The 17,080-nt window shown below is 42.3% G+C and overlaps 1 protein-coding gene across 14 annotated transcripts in view; it reads left to right on the top strand.

The window, feature by feature from the left end:
- The window catches only part of LOC140907213 (poly(rC)-binding protein 3), a 712,448-nt gene that overhangs the window by 512,579 nt on the left and 182,789 nt on the right, over positions 1–17,080 (top strand). The window contains exon 1 of one of the 14 annotated variants that reach the window (XM_073332626.2): positions 418–520. The exons of the other annotated variants lie outside the window; for them this stretch is intronic. The gene's annotated coding sequence lies outside the window, so the exon portion shown is untranslated. Of the gene's footprint in view, positions 1–417; positions 521–17,080 lie in introns of those variants that run through there. 14 annotated transcript variants of the gene reach the window in all.

Raw genomic sequence — 17,080 nt, 5'->3', positions numbered from 1 at the left:
GGGTGGGTTTTGTTTTTAATCTCTGTCTCATTTATTTCTCTGTACTCCTGCTGTACACTGAGAGAGTCTTTACAATTTTATCACATTAGAATGTGACATTCCAGGCCTTGACAGTGCTTTTGTTTGGATATTTATAGCAGCTTCTGGTCATTGTTGAGCAAAGGAGATTGCCCTGCCCTCTGGCCCTTTCTTAAGCAGATTTTGGGCAGACGCTCCTCTCATGTGGCACTAATTGCAATGATTGGTGGAGGGGTGTGGTGAGCTCACTGTGCCTGACTCTGGCTTATCTGCCAAGGGCTAAACCAGGGGAGAGGAGAGGGAGGGGAAAAAAGAAAAAAAAAAAAAAAGCAAAGCTTTGCCTCATTCCAGTAGGGCTCAGGGCTCCCGGCCATCTGTCCACCCTTGGAATCAGAAGACAAATAGAGGGACCACACTCACTATAACTGTGCAGAAGGAAATTGTTCGGACACTGTGGCTGAGCTTTGCATTTGAAGTGCGGGCTTTGAGAGCAGCTCAGCAGGTCAGTACTTCTACCAGTCAGATTTATTTGTTCAGATGATGTAGAGGGTTTTAGCTGAAAATCTTTAGTATTAGAAATGGTATGTTATTTTCAGGAGTTAGATTGCAATTGAAGGACACGTTTCTTTGAAGCTTGAAGACTGAAACTCAGCTTGCTTTATTTGCTGTCCCATATGCATTATGATTCTGATCAGAGTTTTGTTTATCTAGCTGACTATTACTGGTGACATCCGAATGACTAGGGCAGCCTAACAATGGGCAAATCTTTAAAAGATTTAAACTAACAAGTTGCTTGAAAAGTGATTTGAATGGAGATGTTTTTATATGTGTGGCTTATCGTCTGGACAAGTGTGCTACATTAAAATATGTATTAGGGATTGTCATTGGAAATATGTGTGCTTCATTTTGGTGAGTAACTCAGCCTGAGTCTGCAGCTTGAGAATTTAAATACTGTAACACCATTTAGAGCCCCCCCTCCACCCCCGATAATAGTTTGCTGTAAGTTTAATGTGAAACGGGGAAAGGCAAGAGCAAGCTATTCGCTATGAAAACCACGAGCTGTAGTGGTATGATTAGAAAGGCAGAGGCTAAGAAGTTTTTGACATATTGTAAACTGGCATTACAGTAAAAAATCAAGTGAATTGTAATATTTTTTCACATAGGGAGGTTTCATTTGAAGTTACATGAACATATTTAATATTTCATTCCAAAGTCTTGGGTTTTTTTTACCTTACTAATGAATGAACTTAAGTAAACAACTGTATAGTCTAATGCTGTACATTGGACAAGAGAAATAAAGAAAAAGTACAACTTCTTACATCATATTTATTTTACTTAAGGAAAATTCAGTATTATTCAGCAAATTAACAAAAATGTTATAATAATGGTAATAAAATCATCGTAGGTCTCTGGATTTTTTAAAAGTCAAACTATTATTTTTAGGATGGAAAAACTGTACCGTTAAGGCTAACTACATTTAAATTCATGTGACACATCTGTTATATAATTTCATATAAGCATCTTGAAGATCTGAATTATTTTTAATGCTGTATATTTAAACAGTCCTGTTATGTTTAAATATATCCATATGATTTCTGTTATGTTTGTATTTCTGAAGATAGTTTATTTGATCTGTTTCCTGATGATCATTTTTTACAATATATATGAACTGAATATTTAATAGCCACATGATCTAGTGTAAAATTACGCTCAACGAAGTCAAGTCACAGCAGGAAATTATTTCAGTGACTGTGCATGCGTGCCTTCAAATTTAAAAAAGAAATATGAATTGTGTTATTACAAAATTATCCCTTTGTCAGACCCAGCTATTTCACTTATTTCCTTCTTTATATGAAGTTTTTAGAAGTGAAACGATAGTGAAAAATGGAGTCAAGTAACTGGTAACCCATTTGTCCACTGCTTTTCTCCGTGTCTGGTGCAAAGTTCCAGCACTGTCACTGGATTATTCAAAATGGATTCTAAGAACCAGCCATACCTAACAAGCGCTTAATAAAGGGTTTATGGATAGTTCTGATGGATACTTGCAGTTTATTTTTAAAAAACCTTTTAGTGATGCAGCTGTTGTATTAAAAAAAAATCTAGTCAGAGAAAAACATGAAAACATGTTGAGGAGTAACGACACATCTTTAGTAAAGGTACATGAAGAATATCGATAGCAGTTATACAAGTTGATATAGCTTGTGCACTATGAAAGAAGATCCCCTGTATATTTATCATCTCAATCCACAAATATGTCATAAAATAAGTATTCAGGTGGATGTATTTCTTGTCTGGACCAATACTGTTCCTTATAATTGCTGGCCTCTTATTCATCACTTTATGAACTTTTTCATAATGTTAAAATCAATAGCTGGTAGTTCCCTCAAGAACTGTATTTTAACACTTGGCATACTGTATGTGGTGATAATGCAATGAGATGTGACTATATTAAATGTTTATTCTTAAGTGAATGAACATATTTTTTCTGTACTTTAAAGAAGCTAAAACCCCAGCAAGTGCACTGCTAGTGATATTAGCAAGAAAAATAGTAGCATAAGAAAGCATCATTATTTTAAACGGCCTCACAGTAGTCATGTTGGTAATATTCTTAGTGCATAATGTCTGTTCCATACCCTGAATGCTAGATTTGATTTTCTTTCAGGTAGTTTATAATTTTTAATTTTAGTGCATTATTAATTGCCATAGGGATAGATCCTTTTTACTCAGTTCTTATGCCCACAAAGGTTTGTCTGAAGAAGGATTTGAGTTATAAACTGAGTCAGGACTTCAGGATGTGGCCCATGCTATTCAGAATTCCGTTTACGATTAGGCTTTGTGAGGGGATTTGTGTTTGACATTAATTAGAACTGATTTGGCTGGTATTTTTTTAGTACAAAATTTCACAACACTGGCTTGTTCATTGAATAATATACAGATAAAGTTTTGAACGCTTTGTCAGTGTCCCCTGCAAATTATGAGACATATTCTGTTACCCTGCACTTGGTGTAGTCATTTATATCCTTGAAAATTAGGTACAAAAAGTTACTATACCTGAATGGTAATAATTTGTACCCAAGTTGCCCTCACTTTGTACTTGGTGCAGCGCAAGAGTGAATCGGGCCGTCCATCTTTACTAAGGACCAGACTCTTATGGCAGGGAAAGATGGCAGCAAGCTTCTTCCATGCTGCACGTATCGTGGAAGAGAAGACACCTGTATACAGTGTGGGAGGCTTCCAAAACTACCAGGGAACATGGCTGGGGCCAAGTGGCTGTGGGTGCATGGGACACTTGCTTGGAGAAGAGGGTCTTCAGAAGCTGGGAGAAAGGGGAGGGATATTAGGCCAGGGATATTAGAGTACGCACTGGTGAGAAGTTGCAGGAGGAAGGTTGAGTGCTAGTCAGAGTGAGGGGTAATGACAGCTTTTGGCAATTAAGGGTGGTCAGGATGAAGGGCTGTTGAGTGCTATTGTGGGAGGTTTCTATAGCTGGGAGGGAAGTCAGCTATGGGTTCTTTTTGGACGATTATTGCATAAAGGATCCAGAGCTGGGAAGTGAGCATCAGGATGCTTGTTATCAAGGGCAGAGGGAGGCATTGGCAGCGGAGGCGGAGGCAGATCAGATGTAACAGTTACAAGGTGGGTGCATGGGGTGGGTTCCGCAACAAGGAGGCGTGAGATTCCGAATAACCTTCAGAGGTCTCTGTTACGTATATGGAAGCAGCAAAGCAAATGATTATAAACATCGAAAGATAGCAATTGCACTAATTACAAACCACGGTGAAGTCTAAAAATAAACTGAAATAGCAGTTTTTAATGCTGCAAATTCATTGTGAGTTCCTATGAAAATAAAGTATTTCTGTAATTATATTTTTCTGTAAATTCTAATAACTCTTTCTGGCAGGAACATGTAGAATGCACAGAAATATAGTTGCACAGAATTTTTAAGACAATGTTGTTTTTTAAATCCAAATCTATCATATTAATAACTGCATTTTGCCAGTTCCATTTGCTAAGCAACAGATGCACTTTGTTGCTTATGAAGCACCAAAGGAAAGAATGAATCCACACAAGAAGCAAGAGCTTATGTAAAGTTCATGAACAGTAGCAGAAAGATTGAATAATGAGTTCTGTAAATCTTGTTCCTTAAATATTTTAATGTAACTGAGATATTTTTCTGTGCTGGCTGCCGTCAGTGATAGAAGTATCAACAGGAGAAATATGGGTCACTTGGGTTTTAGCATTAAGCAGCAAATCCAGGGTCAATAGGATTTAGTTGAGATGTTCAGGTTTATTCAGTACATTTAGTTAATGAATGGTGGGTGTGGGAGAAGAAAAAAGTTTGTGGCAGGATTGGTGGAGGGGACAGAATGGCCTCCTGCCAAGTGGTACATCCTGCTGTAATTCTTCCTGATTGATAGATATTCCATAGGACAAAAAAGGAGCTGAGTGATGGGGATTTTAATTAAAAAATACCAGCACTAAATCCTGCTTTTTTGGATTAAAATTCAGCAGAAATACTTTGTAACAGACATCCATCTAGTATGAGGGCTTGTTTTGTTTTGTGTTTTGTTTTATTTATTAATGTTAACCTTTAACTGAGGGCAGTGGCGTTGGTAGAATTTTTATAGCGTGGGGGGTTCTGAAAGCCACTGAGCAAAATTGTAAATCTTGTATAGGATGAAACCACTTCAAGCCAGGGGGTGCTGCCCCACTCCGAGCACCCCTAGTTCCAGAACCCCTGGCTGAAGGGAAAAAAACTATAATGTGTTTAAGCACCTAGACACTGCCTATAAGACTATGAAAATACTCAGAGACATCACATATGAAACTCCATCAGTAAGAAATGTTTGATTCAGCCACAAAAAATCATGTTTAGGTCAATTAATTCACACTTTAATATAATGCAAACTTCCTGCCAAACAGAATCATAATCTCTACAATATGAATGGCCTGAACTGTATTAACCTGGACTCTGAAACTCTATGTTCTGTCAAACATTTCCATACATATTCTTAGGCATTTTGATTTGGGTTCAACTCCCCCAAATCCTCCTTATAGAGTGGCCAGTTTTATAAATCAGTGTAATAAGTACATTGGGGCCTGTTTTTAAAGATAAAAAGCTTTTATTTAAATTTAAAAGAAAATGTTGCTGAATAATTTTGTTCCTAATGGGCCAATTTAGGTATTTGTTCACTCTGTCCCTATTGGGCAAAACTCCAACTGAAATCAGACTTTTTCCCAAGGCTAGAGAGGACATTTAGATTCTGCTGAACTTTCCTTCTATATCTACCCCCTCAGAGATTTGGACTGGACTTCTCAGCCAGCCCTGGGAGTTTTGTCTGACTAAAGACCAAGTAAAACTACCAAGACTGGGTGCACTGACTTCAATAGACATGTCCCTGAGGAAGTAGTAGGCAAGGACCATAGGATTTGACCATACCACAAGCTATTGGCAGGCTTCAGAGCAGAGACACTGTGTACCTGCTTATCTTGAGAACATCTTCTCTGCTTAGGTAGTCTCGTGGTGGTTACTCCTAGGTCCTGTCATGTATGCAGGCCTTTGAGAATGTTCTCGCAGCACCTCTCAATAAAATTTGCATTTGAGCTAGTTGAAAAATTTTGAAATTTTGACAGTTTGTAAGAAAAATGTGGTTTATCAGCACAAAAATGTTTCAAAAATTTGAAACTTTGAGATGGCCTGAGCTTAAAAAATGGCATGACTTTATTGATACTCAAAGGAAGGCATGGATTTTTTTTCAATTGCTCTGCTATGTCATAACTACATTGGCTCCCCAATACTGCACAGCGAACCCCACGTACGTGTGACGTAAGTAGGGTTTCAGAAGTGTGTACAGGACAGTGAGAGTACTCCCTAAAGGTTTTATCAACTTTGAAATGGAAAGAGTCATAGATCTGTTTGTTGGCAGCAAGGAGGACTGGCCATTCATGCTAAATTCAGGATTTCGCTGAGTGATACAGTGTGGTAGAGACTGCAAGGAGCCATCACCGACAGCACAGCCCACATAAGGGCCCAGCAGAATATGCATCCCCTTCAGCCAAGAGAGAACAGGTATGTAATGCAAACTTGGCAAAATGGCACACAGCACTCTACAGAGAGCAGAGACATCACATGAAGGGAATAAGCTTCATTACCCAAAGGCAGGATGCCTTGTGGTGCTCCCCTTGGAGCAGAGTGTCTCCATAGCACTCGTTTAGCCTTTGTGCAATTTGCACAATCAAGCCCTGAAAAAGCTGTTTTTACTAACATATTCAGGGCCCAGTCCTGCCATCCTTACTCCCTTTGGATGCTATCCGCACCATTTGAGGCCAGCGCAAAATCTATCCACAATTGAAACCCTATTATGAGGTTAGAGTCAGGCCTTCAATAAACACGAAACTTTTTGTGGCTGTCATTCAGATTGCAAAAACTTCGTACGTGTCTAGGATCTCATTAGAATGGCCGTGGGCGGGTGTCAACACCTAGCCAGGAAGTTATAATGGAAGTTTTGCCTACACTGGAACACTGAACATGGATATAGAACAGCAACAAAGCGTAATAAAGAACTATAATATTTAAAAAAGACACAACCCTTTTTAAACTCACAGCCCCTCTGATCAATAATTGTCATGCCGGGTTGAGCTCAGCACTGCAAGCCAGCCACCCCAGCTCCAGTAAGATCTGACTATATTTGATTAAGCTGATTAAGGAGGCTAATTGCTTTTATTTTTATTTGTTTGTAGCTTTCCTCAATGTGAAATTAAAATAAACTAGATTAAGAAATACATACTTTGCTCCTTGTGCCTGAAGTAACAGACCCTTTAACCTCCAACTCTGCTGGCTTGTGGGTTTGGGATTTTGGTTGGTAGAGGTAAGGGCAAATGTGAAATTGAGATCCAGGTTTTGATTCTCCAATTTTAGAGGTGTTTAGCTCTCTGATTTTGGTTCAGAATAAGAGTAGCGATTATTAGTTAAGCACTTAAATTTCTGATGAAAGAGCAGGGTTCCAATGAACTCCAAAAATTGTTGCAGGGTGTGTTGTCCTGACAATATTTACTTTTGATAACTATGGATCCAGTGTAGATAATGGACAGGCTGCCTATGACAATATAAATATATGGGCAGCACATATTGTATACTTGTGAACTGTTTAAAAAAATTTAAAAAAAATCTGAGAAACCGTTCTCATACAGCAGTCCAATGCCCCCATCAGTGTTTGCAACATCAGATAAGTCGGATGACTCCAAATTTAACCACGTATTTTAAAATCATGAGGTAGATGACTCAGTATTTTATGGCATCTATTTTAATGAAGTGAAAATCCTGTCCCTCACCTGCTTTTCAGAATAGGCATGCCACCTAAAACTGTTAAGACACTGCTCACCAGTGGTATGTCAGAGACAAGCCGTAGGTATACAACGTGCCATTCACTTCACTCGTGTATGCCACATGCCACAAAATACTCCATTACCACTCCCCCACGTTACATTTTGACTGCATAAATTCCACTTCATGTCTTTATTTACACATTGCATTTTTGAAAATGTGCAGAAAATGATACTCTTTTTCCCAAAATTTTGAACTTTAACTACAAATTAATTTTCTACTTATATTCACCTTAGGCTGAATTGTGAGGTTCTTACTCAGTTTATTACGACTCGGTCTTTCCTCAAGCTGAGTCCCATGAAATGCAGTGGAATTTGTCAGAGTAAAGACTAAGTAAGAGACTCTAAGATCTGTCATATTTTGAGGTGGTTCTCATCCTCTGATATTTCAGAGTGATATTCGAAGAAAAATGATTCTATTTCCTTTAAATAGCATGTCCGATATTACCATATAATACACATTATCACATATACATTTATGCCAATGTACCTGTAACCAGTCACTGGCTTAGGGCCCAAAGGCCTTCAAGTAGTGTCAGAAGTCCGCCTGATGCATTGAAATGCTAGATTCTGCATTTTGATCTCTGATTTAGCTGTAAGTGATGTATATAGAATGGTATAGAGCCAGATAAATCAGTGCTGACTACGTATCTGTGGAAGCTCAAGAGCACAAATTAAGCTGTTGGCATGCCACGTGCTAAAAAATGTGGCTCTACAGTCTCCTATTTCATACTGTGTCTTCACTGCTAGTTAGTGTTTTGTGTACATAACTCCATGTTCTTTGAAGAAAAACACACTTTTCTGAGACTGCCAGTGCCTACAGAGAAGACCTGTGTATATGGGAATCTGTGCCTGTTGGAGGAACTTTTGAGGGCCTGAGGAATCCCATCTAAAAAGATCTAATTGCAGTGTGGATCTGTTGGTAGCACATGGTCCATAGGCTGTTAAAAGCAACTAATTTTGTCTGATTTCAGGTTAAGACCTTGTATTTAATTTAACATTGATGTGAAACATGTGCCTACCCTTATGGAACAGTCCTACAGAATTTAATAGAAAATAATTCTGTAGGTATTTTGAATCATTCTATATTCAAACAATAGAGAAAGAGCCCTACCAAATTCACAGCCATGAAAAATGCATCATGGATCATGAAATCTGGTCTCCCACTGTGAAATCTGGACTTTTATGTGCTTTAACCCTATACTATACAGATTTCATGGGGGAGACCAGCGTTTCTGAAGTTGAGGGTCCTGACCCAAAAGGGAGTTGCAGGGCAGGTCACAAGGTTATGGGGGGGGGGGGCGGGCACGGTATTACTACCCTTACTTCTGTGTTGCCTTCCGAGCTGGGCAGCCGGTGACTGGAGAGTGGTGGCTGTTGGCCAGGCGCCCAGCTCTTAAAGCGGTTCCCCACCACCACCAGCACATAAGTAAGGGTGGCCATACCATACCATGCCATCCTTACTTCTGTGCTGCTGCCTTTGGAGCTGGGAGGCCGGAGAGTGGTGGCTGCTCACTGAGGGCCCAGCTCTGCAGGCAGCAGCGCAGAAGTAAGGGTGGCAATACCAGACCAGGCCCTCCTTACTTCTGCGCTGCTGCTGGCGGTGTCTCTGCCTTCAGAGCTGGGATCTTGGCCAGCAGCTGCTGCTCTCCAGCTACCAAGCTCTGAAGGCAGCGCCACCATCAGCAGCAGCGCAGAAGTAAGAGTAGCAGCACCGCAACCCCCCCACAACTCCTTTTTGGGTCAGGACCCCTACAATTACAACTCCGAGAAATTTCAAATTTAAATAGCTGAAATCATGAAATTTACGATTTTTTAAATCCTATGACCATGAAATTGATCAAAATGGACAGAGAATTTGGTAGGGCCCTAGATATAGAACTATGCATCAGCTGTAGTAAGGTTCAAAAAAACATAAGAAAGGATATTAAATTCTATAGGTTTTTAGAACAATTTCTGTAGAATTTAGATGAATTTCTGTGAAACTTTTATTGTTTCAATCCCTATTAAATTCTATTGGACTTTTCCCTAAGGATAAATCCACACTTACTGTATTGAAGGCACACAAATTCACAACACACTCACTTCATTGAACATGCATTGCACTGAAAATCTGCTTGGTGGAAAGCTATAGTTTCTAGATCCGATTTACCTATGCATTCTGAGAGAAAAGCAGCAGTTAACTCAGTATTACTGGTACTCTTGGGGAAATTCTGTGCCGCTGTGCATGCACAGAATTCATGTCCCCTGCAGATTTTTTTTTCTCTGTAGAAAATAGATTCTGCCAGAGATGCACTGCAGTTATGCCTTTTGCCCACCAGGGGCTGCTGTGGTGCCAGAGGGAAGCCACTCACCAGCTGTGACAGGCAATAGGGAGAGAGCAGAGGCTGCATTCCTCACAGTGCTATGCCCGCAGGGCCAGGTGAGGATTCACATATGGGCAGGACAGACAGAGTGGGGCACATGAGGCTGCTGGGAAGATGGTCACAGACTGGGATTCAGAAAGGCTAGTGGAGGGATGGACTGAATGGGAGTGGGGGTGCAGGGCCACATGGGGATGGGGGTTGGGGAACATTTTGTTCAACCCAAATGAAATTTGTTTTGACTTTTCAATTTGCCAAACATTTCAAAAAAATTAGATGACACTGAATTATTTTATTTATTTATTTATTAAATGGCCTGTGAACTGAAAAATGATCTATTGGCACAGCCCTATTTATAGGTAACTTTTCAAAAGCCATCAGTTGACTCCATCCACCTTGAAACACAGAATACTTGATTAACTCCGATCATTGGTCTACTTTTAAAAATATAGATCTATTGTATTTGGTCTTCACAAAAGGAATGGCTGCAGTAGTTTGTAAAGGATAGGGAATTGATCAGGATACACAGGAGACATGTGAATGGATTTAAAGTGGCAGGCTGCAACTCTATTAATTTTAATACGCAGAAGGGAGGGCTGAAACACCCCGCCCCTCCAATCTGCCAGGCATTAATTAGGTCCAATGCAGGGTTAAAAGACCTCATATCATACAACCAAGGAATGAGAGGGACCCTGGTAGCAAACTCCCACTACTGATCCATGAGGGGGAATGAGGGTATAAATGAGTGGCAGCTGTGGAGATTTAAGTCTTTCTCTCACACGCACACACACATGCACGATCACCTGCTTAGGGTTTCCCCAGGAGCTAGCCCTAGAAGTCTGCCTCCTGCACTGGACACCAGCCACAAGTTGCAACAATATTTTTGATGTTTATTACCTCTCCCCCCCCACCTTTTCTGGCACTCTCTCTCATCCATATGCCCACTTACCAGTCCTCCAGGATGCTGTGAAGAAAGAAGAACAAAAAAAAATTATAATAAACCCACTGGGCAACTTGCCGATCTTTTTCCAAGGAAAAAAATTCCTTCCTGACCACAGAAGGTGATCTGGTCAGACTCACAGCAAGCCCAGAGACTCAACTCTGATAGCTATACCACCTATAGGGCTGGGCAGCGTTCAGAATCAAGAACGACTGCTGGGAGGTGGTTGGGGATGGGGAGGTATGTTTGTTTGAGCCAATTGGCTCCCTCACATCCCTGAATTGGCCCCAGCCCCACCTCATACATAATCCCTACATGGGAGGGAGACTAGAAGAAAAGGAGGACCCAGGTGCCAGTGGGTTACCTTCCTTCCTACCAGGAGCCGATGGAATGGTCAACCCCCTACCTACTAAATCAACACTCCACCCCTCCCCTCCCACAGTCCCTGACCTGCTAAGGCCAGAGGGGACATTCTACTATCATGGCTTAAGTTAATGACCAAAGGGACAGTAAATCATGATTAATATTATCCAGTATTTTCTAATAGAGACTAGCAGAAAAATAGTTTTTATGAACATGTATTAGATTATTAGAGAGACACAAATGTGACTTACTATAAATGATACCAAGGAAAAGCAAAGCTTTGAGTGGAGGAAATAAAGCTATTTTTATATGGTTAAGTACAATGAAATCACTCAAAAGAAAGAAAAAAGCATTAGAAAAAGTGAGTAACCGTGGGTTTGTAGCAGTTATGAAAAGTTCATCAAATGCAGTAGCAGAAAAGTTACATTTATTTTCCTATGATCAGGGATTTAGATAAGTCATTCTGGACAGTATACTTTATAAGAATTGAATTCAACATCTAGGAAGTGTGAGACTGTACAATTAACATGATCTCCAACAATAGCTAATATGTTCTGACAAAAGGAGATGTTCGTAGCAGCAGTGCAAAGAGTAAGGGAGTTAGATAATTTTTCAGAGTCACTGATACCTTAAGTACGTGTGTTTGTTTGGTGACAGGGTGATGCAGGGCAGAGGTCAGGTTGTTTAGGTGGCTTTAACAGCAAATTTCCATATTTCTGATGTTAGCTTTCTTAAGGCACTCAATCTGCTTAGCATATCAAAAAACTAAGATAAGTTTTTTCTTGATCTCAGCCTCAGTATTGCCAACCTCAAGAGATCAAAAATCATGAGTTTGGCTCCAAAATCATGAGATTTTCAAAAAAGAGATCATATTGTGTTTTCAGATGTACCTTTTGAACTGCCTCCCCCCATCCTCAATGTATGAGTCAGACAGTTAGCATTGCCCTTGCTCCCAAGTTAATGGGGTAAGGTGATTTCGACCCTGCTGCAGGAGCTCTGTCCGCCACGTCTGGACATCCCCTGCCCAGCAACTAATTCTGCCCCAACCTGCAAATCAATCCTGCCCCTCCCCCCAGTTCCATATCAGTTCAGCCCCCGCATCCCTCATTAGTTCACCCTTTCCCCCTCCCCCACCTCACTTCTGCTCCTTTTGGGATTCTTCTCCTTTTCCCAGCACTGGGGGGAAGGAAGCTGGAACATGGTCCTCTCCCCCACTTCCAGGTTGGGGAAGGAAATCCAGGGGCTCTTCACCTTCCCCCCCGCCACCTGCCCATTCCCAGGCAGGTGTTCTGGGGGTGGGGGCCAGAGGTGCCTTCCCAGTGCTCACAGGAGGGGAGGGAGTGGAATTCCTTCAGTCTAGCAGACAAAGTTATAACAAGATCCTATGGCTGAAGCTAAACAAATTCAGACTGGAAATAAGGTGCACATTTTTAGCAGTGAAGCATTGGAACATCTTTCTAAGGATTCTGGTGGGTTCTCCTTCACTGAAAATCTTTTAATCCAGATTGGGTGTTTATCTAAAAGAAAACGCTCTAGGAAATATTTCAGGAAAGGTCTGTGGCTTGTGGGCAGACTAGGTGATCACAGTGGTCCTTTCTGGCCTTATTCTATGAATCTATCAACAATGTAAGCCATGCCCACTCAGTGTGGTGCTTTGTCGTCTTCTGTGGTGGCTAGGCCACAACAGTTGATGAGCCTGCTACAGCCTTTGAGTCTGTGAGCCAGGACCTACAGAGGTAGGTGTTTTCATTCAGACAGTAAAGGCTCCTGCACCTTAGGTTCCATCTCCACTCTGACACCACTCAGGGACACTAGCATTCCAAGAGGAACCTTCACTTTGGATTTCCATATTCGAAGGAGTTTTTGTAGCCTAGGATGTTGAGAAAACTACAATATTGAGTTACGGGTTTCTTCCTTTAAGTTACTGAAAGATATTTATAATTTTATTTCTTATTTAATGATATCCAATTGTATGATGAAGTTTTATATATAACTGCTCTCTGCCAGTTTATATCTCAGAGGGGGATGGGGTGAATATTTTTTTTTGGTTTACATGTGTGCCAGTTTTGGTTATTCCATTTATCCCTAACTTGTTGGGACTTGAGATTCATACTATGAGATTTAGATTTTGACCTTTTGTCTTGTCCCAATAAAACCTTTTCAGGTTCCCCCATTCATTGTAGCAGAAAATCCCATTTATTATTGGAAAGAATATCATGCTGCAATGTAACATTTTTATGCCTTCCACACTTAATGTTAAAAAATTAACCTTATTTTAGGGATGTGGGGGGGGGGCAAGTAAAGTAATTATAGACATGGTAATAAACTGCAGGACAGACTTGCTTTTACTTAGATAATGTACACAAGTTAAAGCTATCCTTTTTACTGTGCCTTTATTACATTGCATTGTGCACAGATGGATAGGCTTTTAGTGGGCTCAGGAGCAACAGAGGCCCACCCATATATATCTAAACCTTTCTAAAGCAACTGGAATTCCCTTAGGAGCAGTACATTAAAGCTATGATGAAAATGGAGTTTTCTTTTACCTTGTGACCTTTCTGTTTTCCCTTCATGAGGAGTCCCTTCTCTGGTGCATAATATTAGTCAATAAAGTTAAAAGCACCAGATCACATATGTACAGGGAGATAAATAATAAAGTAGCCAGATCTGGGTTTGCCTACAGCTACTAATAAAATGTCACCTACATTTTAGTTCTGTATGCCTCTAACAGCATAGTTAAAAATGCATTAAAATCTGATGCACGCTGTGGGAATATGACTGAGCTTGCCAGATAGAGAAATATATTGTCTAAATAATACCTTCAGAGGATATTAGATGAGCATAAAAGATTACAGATGCAACTAAAGTGCATTTCCTTTCTATTCCCTCTGCCACTAATGTAATTCAGATGTTTTAGACACATGTTTTTTTTATATTTGGATTATTTTGTGGAGGACTTAGTAGATTTTAAAAAATCCTTATTTGTCTGTATTGATTTCAAAGACGCATTAATTCTTAACAGTTTGAAATACTTCACTGGAAACTTCCCTTCACTGTGATTTTAAGCCATGACTGTCATCTTACTGAAGCACATTATTCATGATTATACTACATTAATGTTTTTACACACTTTTATTTATTGGAGCTGGGCAGATGCCTTAAAAATAAAATTTCCGCACATATTTGCGTAAATTTTAAAGAAAATGAATTTGCTTTGGCTAGGTTTGCACTTCTTTTATGTCTTCTTTCTGAGAACTTGTTTCTAGTGAATAAGTCTGGTGGGAGTTTCAACAGGAACAGCTCTGTTTTCTATTTATGTCAGGGGAGTTTTCAGATTGATGTTTTGTTTCATTTTCTCTATAGCAATTATCAATTTTTATCAAAACATATTTCTTCATTATTTGCTGGAGTGATTCATTGGCTATGCGATCAGACTATGTGTGGCTATGCTATCAGTGTTGTAATAGCATGAGAAATAAAACAATGGAAGCCTCTCACCAAAATGTGTAGGGGTTGTAGTACTGCAAATGGATAACTAACAAGTAATATTACTCCACTGCAGTCAATATTTTCACCTAAAGGTCAGTTGCCAGTAACACCAACTTACTTGCAAAGAACAGGCGAATACTGTCCCATTTACAGTGCCGCCTGGTACTTTCCCTGCCTATTGGCTCCCTGATGGACATTACTCCTTCTCCACCTTTTGTCCAAAATCCCAACAGGAGGACCATCTAATCCTTTTACTGAGTTTGATCTACACATCAGTAAGGCTACGTTTTAGTCATGAGTATTTTTAGTAAAAGTCGCAGGCAGTAAACAAAAATTCACGGCCTGTGAGTGACCTGTCCATGACTTACTATATACCCCTGACTAAAACTTGTGGCAGGAGCTCAGGGGGGGACGGCCAAGGAGGGGGGCGTTGCGGGTGCTTGGGGGGTGGAGCTGGGGCAGGCTCCCTACCCTGCTCCTGAGCTCCCCATGCTGCCTCCACTCCACCCCAAGCCCCTGTTCTGCAGCTCCCATTGGCTGGGAACTGTGGCCAATGGAAGCTGTGGGGGCGGTGCCTGCCGGCAGAGGCTGCCCGGAGCTGAGGGAGGAGAGTTCCTCTTGCCCTTCTGGGGAGCCCCCCCAGGTAAACACGGCTCCACACCCCCAGCCCTGAGCCCCCCCACACCCAAACTCCTGCTTCTGGAGGGTGGAAGGGGGGACCGAGACTGCCCCAGCAGCAACCCTTGCATCTGGCCCAGAGGCTGCCTGAGCTGCTCAGGCAGCCCCCAGGCCAGGCACAGCAGCTGCTGCAGAAGTCATGGAGGTCACAGAAAGTCACAGAATCCGTGACCTCCGTGACAAACATGGAGCCTTGCACATAAGTGCAGCAACATGATAGACAAACCAGTACTGTTTGTGGGAGCAGCAGTAAAGGCTCTTCTGATCTCAAACAAGTGTAAGTCAGAAGTAACTCCAACGTAAAGCTGGTGTGAGTGGGTACAAAATCAGGCCCGTTGCCTTTTGATGTATTTCTATGTGGATTTTCCAAAGAGAGGAGATAGGGGAGATAGTGGGAAAGGAGAATTAGAGGGGATTAGGGGGAGTCTCAATGATACAGAAAATGGTTTGGGATAAATAGTTAGGGACAGCTTTTATTCAACATTTCCCATAGCACCCTTAGAGTTGCCAGGTGTCCGGTTTTTGATCAGAACGCCCAATCAAAAAGGGACCCTGGCGGCTCCAGTCAGCACCACCAACTGGGCTGTTAAAAGTCCGGTTGACGGTGCTGCGGGACTAAGGCAGGCTAGTCCCTACCTGTCCTGGCACTGCACTGCGCCCCGTAAATGGCCAACAGGTCCAGCTCCTAGGCAGGGGAGCCACGGGGTTCTGCATACTACCCCCGCCCCAAGCACCAGCTCTTCACTCCCGTTGGTTGGGAACACAGCCAATGGGAGCTGGGAGGGCAGTGCCTGTGAGCGAGAGCAGCGTGCAGAGCCTCCTGGGCCCCCCCACCTAGGAGCCGGACCTGCTGGTCGCTTCCGGGGCGCAGCACAGCGCCAGGACAGGCACAGAGTCTACCTTAGCCCCACTGCACCATTGACTGGGAGCTACCTGAGGTAAGCCCGTGCCCCAACCCTAAGCCCCAGCCCGGAGCCCACACCCCCAGCCCAGAGCCGTTACCCCCTCCTGCACCCCAACTCCCTACCTCAACCCACAGCCCCCCTCCCACACTCCGAATCCCTCAGCCCCAGCCTGGAGCCCACTCCTGCACCCAAACCCCTCATCACCAGCCCCAGTCCAGAGCCCTCACCGACTCCCACACCCCAATCCCCTGCCTCAAACCGCAGCCCCCTCCTGCACTCTGAATCCCTCGGCCCCAGCCTGGAGCCCCCTCCTGCACTCCAAACCCCTCATCCCCAGCCAGAGCCCATACCCCAACTCCCTGCCCCAGCCTGGAGCCGCCTGCCACACACTGAACCCCTCATTTCTGGCCCCACCCCTGAGCCCACAGCCCAGTTAGAGCCCTCACTCTCTCACACATCCCACATCCCTGCCCTACCCCAGTGAAAGTGAGTGGGGGAGAGCGAGCCACCGAGGGAGGGGGAATGTAGTGAGTGGGGTGAGCGGCCTCAGGGAAGGGGCAGGGCTAGGGTGTTAGGTTTTGTGCGATTAGAAAGTTGGCAACCCTAAGCACCCTCAATGTGCCGGGCACTGGACAAATTAGTAAATAAGACATATCCCTACCTTGAAGAGTTGACTCTCTAGGTGGAATTTAATGTCACAGTGAAACACATAAATGCTACTGAAAGTGATACATATATTTCATTTTGGAATCTTCCGTTGCCCAGTACTCTAAGACCCTGATTCTGCAAGATTTACAGTCGCACCTGCTCAACTTTATGCACTACCAGTGGGCCCATGACTCACAGGGTTTGATCTAACTCTAACTGCAGTAAATGTTCAACTCTCCTTCACGGCAGTAGTGCTGAATCAGGCCCGTAGTGCAGAAAGTTCAGTCCACCTT

This window comes from Lepidochelys kempii, chromosome 2 (assembly GCF_965140285.1).
Source record: "Lepidochelys kempii isolate rLepKem1 chromosome 2, rLepKem1.hap1, whole genome shotgun sequence".
Classification (NCBI taxonomy): Eukaryota; Metazoa; Chordata; order Testudines; family Cheloniidae; genus Lepidochelys; species Lepidochelys kempii.
The sequence above is the reverse complement of the archived record's forward strand: the minus strand, read 5'-3'. Positions and strand labels throughout refer to the sequence as shown.